This window comes from Struthio camelus, chromosome 8, assembly GCF_040807025.1.
Source record: "Struthio camelus isolate bStrCam1 chromosome 8, bStrCam1.hap1, whole genome shotgun sequence".
NCBI lineage: Eukaryota > Metazoa > Chordata > Aves > Struthioniformes > Struthionidae > Struthio > Struthio camelus.
The window spans coordinates 10713096-10729197 of NC_090949.1; the positions used below are offsets into that span (position 1 = coordinate 10713096).

Consider the following 16102-nt stretch of genomic DNA (forward strand, 5'->3'; position numbering starts at 1 on the left):
TTGAGATTTTTTTCAAGATTTGAACTATACCTAATATTTTATCGGACTTCTTTAACATACTTGCAGAGAATTACAATTTTGATGTGTTCCGATGTTTTAATATTGCTTGCTGCTGCACCCTAAACGATTACCTTTTCTAACTTTTTTGTGTTTGTTTAAGCTGCAAAATCTAGCCTGGCAGAAGCTGCAAGCTGTTTTACTGTTGAAAGAAGGTCGAGAAAGTGAACGTCAGCAAATCAAGAGCCTCATCCTAGATAAAGTGAACTGAGCTCCAGCAGAAGTCTCTGGCTGTTTTTCCTTATTCTTAGAGGTTCAGCTTTAGAATGGGGTAAAGCACATCCAAATCTGACACCCCTCGCACAGCATGCTGTCTCATCTTGGTCTGCTGTCTTGCTGAAATTGTTACCTCTTACCTACAAAATCTAAGGAAAAGGCAGTGGTCTTGTAAAGGGTACAGCTGTCTGCCAGAATCCTTCTCGGCTCCATTCTATTCCATGATTAGGAGTGGAGCATCAAGGAGACAAATGTAGGTGATATCAAAGACCTTCCTGTGAATCTCTTGCCCTGTATAGGTCCTGTGTTGAGCTAGTTGAGAGAAGTGCCCTCCTACTACTGGGGCAACTTCTTGTCACAAGCTTGGGACGCCTACCCTACGCAGTAGCCTAGGAAGTGATCTTGCAGGAAGCAAGGCAGGTTTGGGGGAGTCTTTGCAAAGCATTTTGGTTTTGGCAGAGCAGCGTTTCCTGAAGCAGGCAACAGTACTGCTGAGAATTCTGAACGCCTGTCCCGTAGGAGGTCAGGTGAGATCATCTTCAGTTCCTTCCAGTCCAGAAGCTGTTTTCATGAAAGATTTCATTTCAAATATGCTGAGGAAACCTTCAGCAAGTGTTTGGAGAAGAATCTTGCCATCAGTATTTAGCAGCATGTGATACGGTAGTGTCCATCTACAAAGTGTTATTGTTTTCAGTTGCATTCTATCCTTCCTTTCCATTTTTTTTCCCCAACATGGCTTGTTCTTCCTTTTCCTTCTTCCACTTCATTTCTTCTTCTCTCCTTCTCTGCCTAAAGCTTTCTTTTCATAACAGGGTAGTATCTCATGCTAAGTGTTTCTGCTTAGTAGAGGAATATCTCATCTGATGAGGTACTCAATGATTCTCTGTACCTAAAATATTTAAGCCTTTATAGCACTGTCTTTCTAGGCATGGTACAGAGTATTTCCAGGCCTAAACTGTCCATACATGGGCCATTCTTCATCTCAGCTAGTACTAGACAGGCATTCCAGATCAACTGCTGTTTCCAGAGCTACAGAGAAATGTGTAGGTTGGTCAGAGCAGCTCACAGTGAGGTTGCAGAGGGCTCCTGAGGCCTGTGAATGGTGCATGCTTCAGGTCTCCAGTGTAATAGTTATGTTGCATCAATACATCATTCTCCTTGTAGTCTTCTACTAGCCAGGCCAGACCCTTTTTCTTCAGTTTTCAGAAGTTTCAAGGGAAGGATCTTTCAGATGGAACAGGCGTGGAGTCCCCTCCCCTTGACATCCTCTCCTGTCAGACTCTTTTCAGTTGTGTTGTGCCAGCTCTATCCCTGTGAGTGTTAACAAACCCACACACCTTCACCTCCAGGACACCTTTGGAGCTGCTTTCTTTCAGAGCTTACCTTAAACTGCTGTGATTAAAGATCCTTCTTTTTCCTCAGATGGTTGCCTTTCCTTTAAATGGTGCCTTTTCCAGTTCAGTTCGTTTTCCCTCTCTGTGTGTTTCCACTCTGTGTGAGCGTTTATTGTGCTGCGTTTCTCATCTTTCATGAAGTGCTTTATACTGACTGTATGAGTGAAGAGACATAATATATTTTGATGTAAGAAAAACATATATTTTGTCCAGTGCAGTGAACAGAAGTGAAATTATTGGACATGTTACTTGTCTGCTAAGTATTTGTTGGCACCACTTTCTATCTGGGCAGTTGTACGCTCTCAGTATTAAACCAAAATATGAATAATTCTGTTAAGCATGCTGCGGTTTTCAGTAAAATCTATCAGAAAGTCACTGAGACTTCTCAATTAACTCAGCTATGGAAATTTTGTTGTTTGTTTGTTTCAGAAAACAGAACACGGTCACACTACCTTGCTTTACTGGGGATAATGCCAACCATGTAGTATTAAAGAAGCTGTCTTGTATTAAAACTAAGTTTTATGAAAACATAGATTGCAATTACTATTTTCTGCAAATTGAGAAAGCAAATATCACTGCTGTCTTGTAACTTCTACTTGATGAAAGTGAGACCAGATGGTGGATAGTCACTTATAAATTGTAACCAGTTTCTCTTCCAGATTTGAAATCATTCTTTGGAGGAGAGATTCTTTCCATTGTAGTATTATAAATAGTACCAAGAAGCAGTTGCTCAGTTAGTAGATGACCTTTTTTCTTCTTACAAACAAAGGTAAATGTTTTCTCCCAACAGCAAAAAGTCAGCATTGCCTTTAAGTTTCAGGTTGTCTTGACTGTGCACTCAGGGCCAAACTTCTCGATGTTCTTTTCTACCTGTATTAGTAATATTTCCTACCCATAAAGAATTAGTTATACAATTTGGTTAGATTGCAAGAAATACTATTAGTAAATTGTAATAGCAAAGATTTTCAGTAAAAAAAAAAAAAGTGTTTGTGTGTGTATACAAGTTCTTTAATCTTGAACTCTTAAATCTTAACAGATTCTCCTTTTCCTATAGGGGGGAAAAAAAAAAAACCCCGTACCCTCTCCAGTTTTGTATACGTTTGTAATTCTCATAGCTGGAGTTGAGGAAAATTCCATTGAAGCCAGTGGGTATCTGTACACTGGTTTCAAACAGACATTGTCTGTGGCTCCTGCTGGCTTAAATGTGCTGTCCTTAAATGGTCAGCTTTGCTGGAAAAAGCTGTTTTCCCAGTTCTGCAATATTATGTGAACTAGGCAGGCAGAGTGTAGGCAAATAAATAAGAAGGAATCTATTTTTGATATTAAATAAGTTGTCAGCAGCAACATATATTCATATGGGTTACTGAATTGTGCTCAGCTACATAGATGTCTGGTTTGTGTTTGACAGTCTTACACATCTGCAGAGTAGATACCACCTTAATCAAATGTCTGTGGTAGTCTGCCTTCAAAAATGGGAAGCCTGCAGAGTTTGCTCCTTCATTTGATTTAAAGCCCAGGGAAGGAGGGGGAAAAAATCCAAAACAAAATCCAAGAAAGCTTTTCAGCCATATGTTTGCTAGCAGAAAAAACTGCAGTTCTGCCAGAGGAGCAGTGATTTGCACTTGAGCAAACTACAATATGCAAGAGAGGAAAGAGAGAGAGAAGACATCAAAGTTGCATGATTCTGACTGTTTCACATGATACCTTCTCAGTATTTCTCACACAAATTATTAAAGTATGCTGCTGTTTTAGGCAGAAAATGTGTCTAGTGCAAGTTTTGAGGGCTTCATGTTGGCAGCTGCCCTCTTCAGGTTAATTGAAGAAAAATACTTTTACTTAACCTCTAATTAGTTTTACTTATCCTATAGCAATGCTGGCATTTTTTTCCCCTCGCGTTCTTTGCTACGTTACTCTGAGAGCCTGATTTGAAGCTGCAAAAGACAAAGTCAATGTCAGCTAATGTCTTATCTCATAGCTGTTTTATACTGAAGTAAAACAAATTCTTTCATATGCTGTAAAGTTTTGCTTTGTTTTATTTTTGTTTTTTTTAAAGCATTTGGGCAAAGGCTTGTGCTGCCTTGTGAGTAGTTTCCAGCTGAGATGGGACTGGAGCTGGTATGGGTATGGGCATACTGGCAGGTATGGGACTGGAGCTGAGCCCGGGGTGGTGGACGTAGCATGGGTTTACTTTCTTCCTCTCCCTCTATCTCCCAAATCATTTAAGTGTAGGGGCTTTTGGATTGAAGCCTCAATGGGAGAGAGCACGTGGAAGAAAGGCTGTCCATTAAACCAAGAATGGAGATGACTGAAAAAGGCAATGGATGTCCATCTTTCCCATTCCGGAAGAAAGATTTCTGCATCTGAACTGGAGAAGAGAGGGCAGAGCTGTTTGCTGAGTTGAAAACGGGAGGTGCAGCGTCTACAATAGAGCAGTAATAGTGCGGGGCCAGGTGCCTTGTGGACAGGTTTTAGTGTGTAGGTCATGAACCGTCTCTGTTTTTAACAGCCAGTTTACCAAAATGAATCAGGGTGCCCCTCACTCTTCTGCACTGGAGGCGTTCCTTTTGTCATCCTTTATTTTTCTTGTGTAACTGTACAAACAGCAAAAAACCCTTTGTCTCCAAAAGTTGAAGATCCCTCTTTAGTGAGAAGAGCAATTGATCCAGAGCAGTATAGGGAATTAATTGCACCAGCAAAAACACTGCTAGAAGTTTTATTTGAGTAATGCTGGGAACACTAGCATTCACGGACTCGGAGCACCCCTCTTTCCCCTATCTGCGCTAGCATTTGGCCTCTTTGGTGCTTGTCTAACCTGCTGAAGTGCTTTTTCTTTCAGTGGAGCCACTCTTGGTCCCTTTATTCCGTTAACCATTAATATAAATAAAAAACTTCTAATTGCATTGATTTAAGCTGGCAACCTAAGTAGTAAGGCTCTACTTGATATCTTGAAAACAAACATGAATTTCAGTCTGAAGAAATACTGACGGTATTTTGTTTATAGTGGCCTGGATAGAAAAAAGGGGCATAGAAAAAGCACTTAACTTTCAGGATTGCCTTCGTTCTGTATTATGCTTAATTGCAGAGCTGTCTTCATGTATAGTTCTCAGTGGAAGAGAGATAAATTTATCCTTATTTTCACTTTAATGGTGAAGCTGAGACTTGGAATAAGTATTGTCTTTTAGTCAGAGTTAGAAGCTGAGCTAAGGTTACTTTATTTAAAGACCATTGCCATTTGTGCCAGCATTAAATTAGGAATACAGAAAAATACAGAGTCTGCGATATGAGAATTAACATAATATAGAAAGGCATTAATATCAAGCTTGTGCAATTGTACTGTTGAAAATGGAGGCCAGGTTATTGGCTAGATTAACATGCTTAATATAAGGAAGTTGAAGCCTATGTGTATTATTGATATCACACAAGTAGTATGAAAGTTACAATATTTAACACAAAATCAATTTTACATTAATTTGCTTATTTGCACTTCTCACAGAGGTGTGGAAACAATACAGCAGTAAAATAAACCACTTGGACAAGTGATAACTTCACGCACACAGTAATTATAAATAGTAAAATTTTCATGCAATATTAATAGAGAACAAAATTAATAAAACAGAAGTATTTCTAATAGGATTCCGCTTTTTCTTGTGCGGTATCTTTTCCTCTGTGAAAGGATAAGAGTGTGATGAAAATTCTGAACTGTGGCTCTCAGGAGGAATGCTGCTGTCACTTGAGGAAAAATGTGTATTGAAAAAGTGTCAGGTGTCAGGTGCTAGTAATTATTGCATCTTAAATATTTATAAGTTCATAAGTTACTATAAAGATGTATTTCTTCAACTGGAAGACTCTGTGATGTTGAAAATTATATTCCAGATTTTTTTTTTTGTAGCCCAGGGCTGTATGTTATAAATGATGACTTTGGACTCATAAAACTTGTGTTTTCACTATCCTGAGTCAATTAGAGGACCATCAAGTTATAAGTTAATAATATAGTTTGATGTTCAGGAACCTGCGTGAAATGCCTCATCTAAAAAGAGTGTCTGTAGGTTTTGTATTTCATAGTGTTTCACGATATTTTACAGTAACATTTGTGCCTTTCACTTTAATATTGTCATTTGTAATTTCTCTGAGCCACAGCTATAGCTATTATTCCATTATTTGTTTAGTTCTTTGATTTTGTCCTATCAACTTCATTTCAATGTTTTGAGTTTATGAGAGAACAGCGATGCTGACAAGATATTCAGAAAGCTAGCAACATACATCTAAGACTGAGGCTGTGCAAGTATAGAATAACATAAGAAATAGTTTTTATTTTTGTTTTTAGATGTAATCTTGCCTTTGGTAAAGCTGAAGAAAATGGAAAAGGCAGAACGTAGCCTTCAATGGAAGGCTATAGGAATGGTGACTGCTACTTGTATTTCTTAAGGTACAACGAATGGTGAATAATTCAGTGTTATTCCAACAGCATCTCCAGCGTTACATGCCTCTACAAAGTGCTGAATGTAGTAGCTTTTGAAGACAATTATGTAAGTGTCATTGAGATGCCACAATATGTCAATGGGCTTGAGTATGAATTACTTCGTATTGGCTAGGATGAACACATTAAGTTATCTAGAGTTTGAGTTACCGTTTTTGGATCTGAAATACAAGTGTAGGATGAAGGTGTGAAGTTTGTGGATTTGAATAATACTGAATGACTTGTGCTGAGTTTTGTATAATATTAGGCTAAATCCTCTATTAGTGTGAATCAGGAGAGATCTGTTTAAACCCTGTAGAGATTTGCTAATTAACTCTCCTAAGGATCTGAATTATCGCTTATACTGGATGTGTAAGAAGGACCAATTGTGAAACATTTACTATCAGGAAGCTACCTTTGAAATATTCATGGTGCTTTTTGCCGCCTCTTTATTCATTTTATTGTAAGAACATGGTAACCTAGTGTATGGAGTTCCATCTGATTAATGGATTTTCTGTACCAAGCTGTATTTTCAGTCACACGTGCTCAGTTCCTGTTTAAGTCAATAGGATACAAGACCGCTAGTGACAGGATTTAGGCCTTTAAAAGTGTATCCTTTACAAACAATATGGTTGAGACTTCTGTCAACCAACAGACAAGGAGGGTCTACGAAGCACTAGAATTTATCAGAAACACTTCTCGGTTCGAAGTTATTCCTTGCGCATTCATCATGCTTCATAAAGTAAACTAAATGCTCATGTTTATAGAATCTTCCCTGTCCCAGTTCATTTGATGTGTTGCACAGAGTTAGCACTATGCTGAACAGAAATTAGCTTGTCATATTTTCATGTCTTTCATCTTCAAGCAAGAAAACAGATGCCGCTCTTCTTTTGGAGAATTTTTCAGTGATTATTTGCTGCCTTGTTGCATAGGCTGTGGATCTTAAACAACCAAAAAAACTGAAGGCTATTTTTTGGGAGTGGTCCAGAAAGAAATAAATGTAGGTATGTGTAGATTGAATTTCATTTCTTTAGTGCATTAATACTGTCTTTATGTTGTGCTGCAGGTTCCACTGTGCAAACAACTTCATCTTTACTTGTAGCTTTATAGTGCCTAGGATCTACTTATGCTACTCACTACGCAACATTTCAAAATAATAATGGTAAAACTCAGAATAATTCTTCTGTAGAAAACCAACTAGTAGGATAAAACAGAAACTGGAACTGCAAGTGTGATTCTTTGATTATTAGTTTAAGATGAAAGGGAGAGATCTTCAGATGCAAGTGGCTCCTGAATCAAATTTTGTGTGTCCTGGACTAGTATAGCAGCAGTATCAGTTGCTGATCTAAGGCATGATGGTTATGCTTTAAAACTTAATCAGTTAAGGCAAAAATGCCTTATGACCATACAACGTGAGGCAGCCCCAGTCCCAGAAGTTTTAGATAAAATCCTGCAAGATAGGCCCAAGAAGCAGTTGATTTGTTCGAGGTAAAGGTCATAGCCAGAATTAGAACACAGCATGATGCAGGAATACCTGAAACTAGAATTATTTCCTGCCTACCAGCTCAGTGTGCTTCGTTGGACCGTGGTGCTGCTTATCAACAGTTTTATCTTACCAGCTATCCCTTAAGGGGAAAAGCAACATGAAGAGCTGTATGGGTAAAGCAGTTCTTCTAAGGCAGTATTACAAATGATCATTTTAATCTTATTTAATGTCTTACATTGTTATCTTCCTTTCTGGCTGTATTTTTCTATCCAGTTGTTTAGAACAAAGCAAAGAAGGGGTAGAAAGAAAGAACAAATCTGGTCAACGTAAAATGTTAAAAAAAAAAAAAAAAGGCAAATTTAAAACATAATGTTTCACAGATAATCAATTGTGTGATATATTTCATGTCACAGCCTTAAGCTTCATAAGCAAAAAGCATTTTTTTAAATTTATTTGTTTCCCTCTAGCTACTAGGCTAATTTTCTACTGAACTGAGGTCATTCATCCTTGCCTAGATGATAGAAACCGGCACTGATGTCTGCATGCTTAACATTTGGGCTGAAGTTCTTGGGAGACAGAAGTCTCTTAGGTTTCATAAATCTGAATTTTTAAATACAATTAAAAAAAATACTTTGCTTCCCAAAACAAATTTGATACATTTCAGCTTGAATTAATCACTTGTACAACTGCTCTGAATATCTTTCAAGTGTGATCCTTGCATCTCTGAAGCCTATCTTTTAATATTTCACTTCAATATTTTCTAAACATTTGTCTGCAGGAAAGAGTTGTAGTAAGGTAACTATTCCTTTAAGCAAAATTTGTTCAATAATAATAATAAAAAAATCCAACTCCCCATATCTAGAGGTCAGCACTTTGGAAAAACTGACAAACTTGGGCATAATTTCAATCCTATTGTGAGGAATTTTTTTTTCCCTCACTCTACTTTAAAAGCTTTTCCTAAACTATAAATTCATTCTTTTTATAAATATAAAAATTTTAATATAGGTGTATTTTACGGTATATAATTTATAGAAAAAGGAACAAGAAATTTAAACAACTGCAAACTGTTGTTAAACTGCATGTGCTCATGCAAACTTTAAACTTTTTTGTCACTATCTCCATTCTTTTATGAAATTCCATTTTAACACAGATTGTCTTTGAAGTTCTATGGGATTTTTAGTTTCTATTTCATTGAATCATGAAGAAATTTCTATTTCAGTGGAGTCTCTTCTTCTGATTAAAGTGTTCTCAGCCACTCCTTTTTATGAAGAGTAAAGACAGTCCCTCCTTGTCTTGATCTTAAAGGGTAGGACTCAAGCCAGAGCTAGGTATAGTAATAACAGTCATACTGTTATGATGATAGTAATTCGGAAGTTAGTAAATAAGAGATTTTTATGTTCACTATCATGCTTCTGACTCCAAAGGAGGAAATACCATGGTCTACCTGCAGATCTCAAATGCATGTATTGTGCTAATTAGATACAATCTCATACTTCTACTGAAAAGAATTCTATTTACTAAAAAACAAAACAAAACCACCAAATATCTTTCAGGTATATCTACTGAAAATACTCTTACAACATCTATCCTCAAGCAATCTCTGTTTGAGGGGGCACTTTGATTTTAAAGGTATATATAGATATACATATACAGGTATATACATATAAAGTGTATATGTGTGTATGTGTATTTTTCAGAATAGCAGCAGTATGAGTTAGGAATTGCTTTTTTCTTGTATCAAAGCCTTTTTTGGAACTCTTGAATGAATTTAGCAATGAAGTATGAATACCAGGAGGGTTCTGCTGTAGAATGAATTTAAAGTCTGTTTTAGGTAGACACCTGAATTTTATTTAAGTATATGTCTTAGTTCTGGTTTAAGATGTAGTCTTACATATATTTGTGTACTGCAGTCAGTAACAACTTCCCCCCTGAAGTGTTACTGATAGTTTCTTTGTTAATAGAAAAAAATTATCATTGGTCAACAAAACAGCAGACCTTATACCAGACATAGTTATTCCCTCCCTCCCCACCCCAGATTGCTAAGTTCTCATTTTCTGCTTCTTCACGGAGGCGTTCAGTTTGGTCCTCCGTAAACATACAGAAATTGAGAACATGCCAGTTTTACGGGGCAGGGGAATGAATAGATCAGTTCTTACCAGTTGTCCAGAAAGGCTCAGGAGCCAAAGGAGTACAAATGTAGGTAATCAGAGAAACAGATCTGAGTTTGTTTGGCTGAAGTGGAGTGTATCGATAGAAAGAAAACAGGCTATAGCTGGAAATGTTTAGTATGAAAGATATGCTGTCATAAAAGAATGAAGAGCCAGAAGAGTAACAACTCCCCTGAGTCTCTTCCTGAGAATTGGATAATATTTTGTGATAATGTAAAATGGTGTAACTATACTTTGCTTGCATCTTAATTAAGGAAGTAAGTTTTCCAATCAACCAATAGAAGTATAAATAATAAATAGTTAAGCATATCTTTTTAGTTGAAGGCAGAATTTTCCTTGAAACAATTAGAAGGTGTTTTTTTTTATACTATACTCATTGTAAAACCTTATGTGCAAAAACTGTTTTAGTGTTTACATGATACATAGTACAGTGGGGTTTCAATTTTTATTACAGTTTTTTATTGCAATAATATATGTGATGATAGAATACCTGAATTCAGTCCTCCTTCAAGCCCACTTCATACATGTGGAAAATCTATTTCCTTAAACATACTGGAATTGCATATTCTCTAGTATATTCCCTAGTATATTCTTTGGTTTGATTAAAAATTCACAAGACTATATTTGAAAGGTATTTCTTCCCCCCCCCCCCAAAAAAAAAAAAAGGGGGGGGAAAAAAAGCTCTACAGGCATGACATTGAGATTAAATATCAGTCCCTCTCGTTCTGGAATAGTAATGGAATGCCTTTAGCATTATTTTAGTGCACTAACAGCCTAAAGTTCATTTCTGAGTTACTGCATTTTAGGGTAAAGTGAATTAGACCTAACTATTTCTCAGACAATTTTAATCAACCAGAATACAAATGCAAAATGCACAGAAAAAGTCTCAGCCCTAAACCTTCAGATCTTCTTGGTCCTATAAAACTTGCTTTTTCTTTGGACTTTTGCATCTGAGTAGATTAGATCATTTTGATGTAGACATGATATATAATGCCTGTGTCTGTTGTATAGTTGATTGCCTGGGTGGAAGAATAAAGCTTCAGAATTTCAATGATATTGCTTCTGTTACTGAAATTAAAAGATTTGCTATAACTACAAAAAGAAATGCACGTTCTAAACTTTTTATATGTTGGTAGCATATTTGGATGGTGGTATTGTGGCATAGATAATTTCATCTGAAGCACAGTAGTTGTTAGTCACTTGCATTACATTATACTGTGGCAGAAAAGCCATTCATGCTTTAATCTCATTGTAGTCTACTCGAGACATATAAAAAAAATACTGAAATAAAAATATGCTTCTGCTGAACTTAAATCACTGCACTGCTCTGCTAGCATGTATTTGGTGGAAATTTTAAAAGCCAATTCCCTTAGCTGACCCCACTGTCTGATTGGTGGAGCTTACAAGCTGGAACACTATCCTGTCACCCTGAGGACGTGTTGAAGGACAAATAGTGTGGACAGTTGGAGAATTTGGCCTCCAGGTTGGTGTGGGAGCGTTCCACCGAAGCAGCAGGTACAGGTGAAGGTGCCTTGTCCCTCTTTAGAGTACTTTTTTATGCTTTGACCCTTGGATACTCTCAAGCGAGGAAAGGACAATACTGAATCATCTGGCATCTCTCGTATGTCCATATGTCTCCTGCCTCTACTGCAAGAACACCTGAAAACGGCCTGTGCCAAAAATCTCCTGTAAATCTGCATCAGTACACTCAAAAAATCCCAACTCTTCTTGTGCAGACTGTGACATGTGGAGCACAACAAAATGATCCTGCCAGCCTTTTCATTGCCTGTGATGAAGGTCGGTAGCTCAGAGTTTTCAGTGTTGATTGGTGGGAGAAGGTACCTACTGAGTGAAGGAGACCATATCTCCAAAGCCTGTGAATGTCAGCCTTTCAGGTGGTTTGACTGACATTTATATTTATGGCAGTCCAGAAGGCTGCAGTACAATGGGATAGACTGTAATAACTGGCTCTTCCAGTAGACACTGGGGTGGGTGCACCCTCTTGATAACACTGATATTGCTGGCTGGGACATGCCTCTGACTGTTTTAAAGATTTCCAAGTTCCTATCTGGTGCATGTCCCCACATACGTCAGTAATGCTGCTGTCAAAAAAGACCACAGTTGCCATCTGTGGTACAAATCTGTAGGAGCTCAGTGTGTCCAGGCTCCACAGAGAAATGGCAGTCTCCCTCTGAAGTGATCATTTCAATAGTAAACCAGATTTTTTGTTCTTCTCGAGTCAGGGCCTGTCATGAAGACCTTTATTGTTCAGGAATAAACAGCCTACTGTTGGTCGTCCAATATCCGAATGCACTTGGTACACACCCAGAATCATTGAAGGTTGCAAGCTTGAACTTGGCAACATAAAATGTAGGAATTTGGCCATATTCTGAGTGAACTGGAGTTTGTGGCCTGGCCTGAGGCCAGTGGGAAGCTTTGGTAAAAGTGGCACTAGCCTAAAGGCGAAATTGGTGCCCAGAACAGTGGTTTAGTTGGCTTAACTCTTCCCCTGCCTGGAGCTCTTGCATCTGCTGGTTCCTTCCTTGTCCTTCCTTAACTTGTGGGATCTTGAACCTGTCACAGCACGCTGGCACTGAAGGGCTATGGTAGGTGGTATTGCCTGTTATAAAGGGAAAAGGGTCAAATTTAGAAGGTGCTTGACTAGTCATGGTGCTGCAGATGTTAGAAAGGCCCTACTGGATTGCCAGTGACCGTTGTGTGCTCTGGATGCTTCTGGTACGTTCTGGATGTTCCCCAGGTTTGAATGTGGAGGATGCACTGTAGCGTGGATGACTCTCAGGCATGACTGAACACACTAATAAAGACAAGACTGTAGCTTCTCTTGTTCTTGAGCAGAGAATGTAAGTGTAAGTTAAAATGTGATTCAACCTGTTAATATTCATTAAGTGTAAGTAATTAAATCTAGCTCTAACAGCAAACAGAGCAGGATTCCAGATGTGGCTGGGCTGGACTTGTTGCTAGATTTTGCTTCTTAGCAGAATGAAGTTGAGATCTTTTCTTTGCCACAATTTTAGAGCAGCAATAAAATCAAATATGAAGTGATGCGTATTTGGAGTTAAGGTGTGTTCCTAGTTGTTGCAATTTATCTTACCAGTTGTTTTTAAGGCATTCACAGCTTTCTTTACGTGTAATGTCACACTGCTGCAGCCATGTCAGTTACAGATGTTATCCTAGGCATAATTCATCATAAAACATAAAATTGACAGGAATGCTTATTTCTGAGGACAGGCGTCCGTCACTTATTTCTTATCTCTCTCTGCCCATTTTTTTGGTGTACCTCAGTCACAAATTCAGTCTAACCGGTATCTGTAACGTACAAAAGTTGCATGTGTGTTTTAACAAAAGGTCAAATAACTTCAGTGAGATTTGTATATATCACTTGAGACCCATTTTAGCTGAAGGGGAAATCTCTGCTTTAACAACTCCCAATGATAAATGCTACCATAATATAAAAAGTAATAGAAGGATCAACTGTAGATTTTATATCTATTAATAAAAGTTATAGCTCTACATAGTTTAATTAATGTATGCCATTTATTGCGGTGGTGATGTGAGCATGTAGATACAGTATTAGGAGTCTATGTAGAAAAAAATGTGGCTGATCAAAGATCTAGTAATACTCCATAATGATTTTCTCTTTTAGGAAGAGTTTGCTATGCTTTTTATTAGCGCGCTTTCATTTTTTTCTCTCTTTTTTCTTTTTTCTAAGTTTGTTAGTACGTGCAGCTAACTCTACATCCCTCCTGAATTTCTAAATATTAGATGGAAAAGTCTTTTAGCTTCTTGCTGTGTTTTATTCTACAAAATTATTTTATGGGGGTATGAAAACAGCTTAAATATATTGGTAGAAATTATACAAGCAAATAAAAATTCATTAAAAAAAAAAAGTCAGCAGATCCAGGTGCAGCTGTGACTGATAATAGCTGTCTTGATGTAAGGTAGCAGAATACTAACTCATTTAATAAATTTGTAATTTATTAGTTGAAATTATATTCAAGTTCTTAGGAAAATATTACACTTATATCAGCTCTCTTTAGTGATGTCAGCAAAAACTAATTGTTTTCTGTGTGTATGTTTGTATGCAGGTCTGTAAGTGTAGTTTCTTTGCTTTTATTCCGATAGCTAGTAATGTTAAACCTTGGACAGAATGTTTATGTCAGAATCGGCAATATTTCTTGAAATGCAAGAGGCACACAGAATAAAACCAGCCTTGTGTGTTCTTTGGCGTAGTTATAGCTGTGTGTTGGGGCAGAAACTGCAATGTTGTTCCTGCAAACTTACAGCTTTGTCCTGAGAACTCTGCGGTAAATGAAGCTTCTCCAGGTATTTCCTGTAGAAAGGAAGCCTATTGTTTGTCCTTCAGAAACTATACTAGAAAAGTTTTCCAGTGTTCCTCAAATACTGTCAAAATATTTATTTTAAAAAAAAAATTGATGACTGCTTTATTGTTTTAAGTTGGCTTCTGCCTAGGCCAAACAACTTCCAGCTATTATCTCACCTAAAAGTATTTAATAATGTATGTCTAGGTGTTCAGCTAATACAGATGTGAAAACTGGAATGGTAATTTTATCTCTTTATGAACTACTTTGAGAGCTCAACAGACGGGAAATGTTGAACAAAACTTAAAATCCTATTTTAATATTAGACAGTTAAGTGAAAGTAGTGTGTGAATTTTTATCCGGTAAGGCCCCAATAAGTGCTTATTGAAATGTTGAATCTGCGTGCCATGCTTGGTAGATCCTGTCACATGATGTAGTCAGATGATAAAGCACGTCTGCTTAATGATTGGCATGTCAGGCTGTGTAAGGGAAGGCAGGAGCGGGAAAGCAGGTCCTTCCAGCTGTCATGCATACCCATGATAAGTAAACTGTGGACTTCTCTGTCGGCCATGTGATGGGACATGCAAACAGCCTTTGGTTTTGTGACCAGTGCCCGTGTGCACTTAAACCGCTGAAGTCCGATGAGCCTCCCTCTCCCATTAGGCAGGAGGGAGCACCCCTTCCCAGGAGAAAGTTCCCTCCTGTGGCCCTCTGGCAGGGCAGGTAACCCATCACCTGAGCATCTGCTTTCAACAGCTTCTTTCCTCAAGGCCTCTCAGGTCAGAGGGCAGATCCTGAGACACATGAGTTGTTCTCGTTGGCAGCGTCCACCTTGCAGACTGTAGTCTTTTTTATGGTTTAAATCAAAATTGTCTAAAACTAAAATAGGAAACAACTCACTTGAAATGTTTGAAGCTCTCTTAGCACAAGTGGTTCAACCACAGTTAAGAAATGCCTAATTGCCAGCAGTTGTTTAAACTTATTTCTGTGTTGCCACAGTCATCTTCTATGTTATATGAAGGTAAAGTTTTACATGCATGAATTTCTTGAGCTCAGATCTTGCATTTTAAGAGGTGTCCATTCACTTTAACCAGTTTCTTATTCTCAATACACTTCTCTGGCAGCTGCAATGCAATGAGCCTCCTCCTGGGATATGCTTTTCCTGATATTTTTGCATACTATTCAGTACAAGGAGAGTGAGGCTTACTTAGGTACATACATATATGTTAATGTTTTCCATAATGGTTAATTTGCATATAACTTAGCTAGCTTTGAGGAAGAGGCAATAGAAAAGAGATGACCTAATCGGTATTCTTAAAACCTGAACATTAAGCTATATCAATAAATTTGATGTCATCTGTATATGTCCTCTAAGAATATGTATTTCTTGAAGCAGAGATTTAGACCCCAGTTTTAAGTCACACCAAAGGATTGCAGTGCAGCAGGGTGGGTGTTGGAAATCCACTGGGTGGAGAGTTGCCAGCTCTGTCAAACCAACAATATGTTGCTGCTTTGCTTGCGAAATTGTCAGAATTGCTGTGGACAGGCTTGATAACCACAACTTTGCTACGCTCAGCTTATTTCCTTTTGTGTCAATGATTAATGGCAGAGTGCAGGGTTAGTCCTGTAAGTGTAATAAGAGATGGCCAAATAGACTGAAAGAGTTTCTGGCTCCTCAGATAAGCGTCTAAGGATTATAGCATTGTTGCACATATCTTTGCACTTACTATTTGTGAACTATTATCTTTGTGTATAACCAACGTGCAAGGATGTAAAACGTTATCCTTTGTGCATCTTGAGTAGGCACCAGATCAGTTGTCAGGAGGGCATATATAACATAGATTGGATTCAGAGGAATATTGTGGTGTGGTTTTCAGTTTTTAATTATTTGGCCCAATCTCTTTTATCTGCCCAGATATAGATTTTTCTTCAACTGAGAGTCTGTTGGATGTAATTTCTGTCTCAGTTGTTGATTTTCAGTTTTG

At 37.8% G+C, this 16102-nt stretch overlaps 1 long non-coding RNA gene across 1 annotated transcript in view; it reads left to right on the forward strand.

The window, feature by feature from the left end:
- LOC138067985 (uncharacterized) overlaps nt 1-16102 on the forward strand; it is a 150041-nt gene that overhangs the window by 40995 nt on the left and 92944 nt on the right. The gene's annotated exons all lie outside the window — the stretch shown is intronic.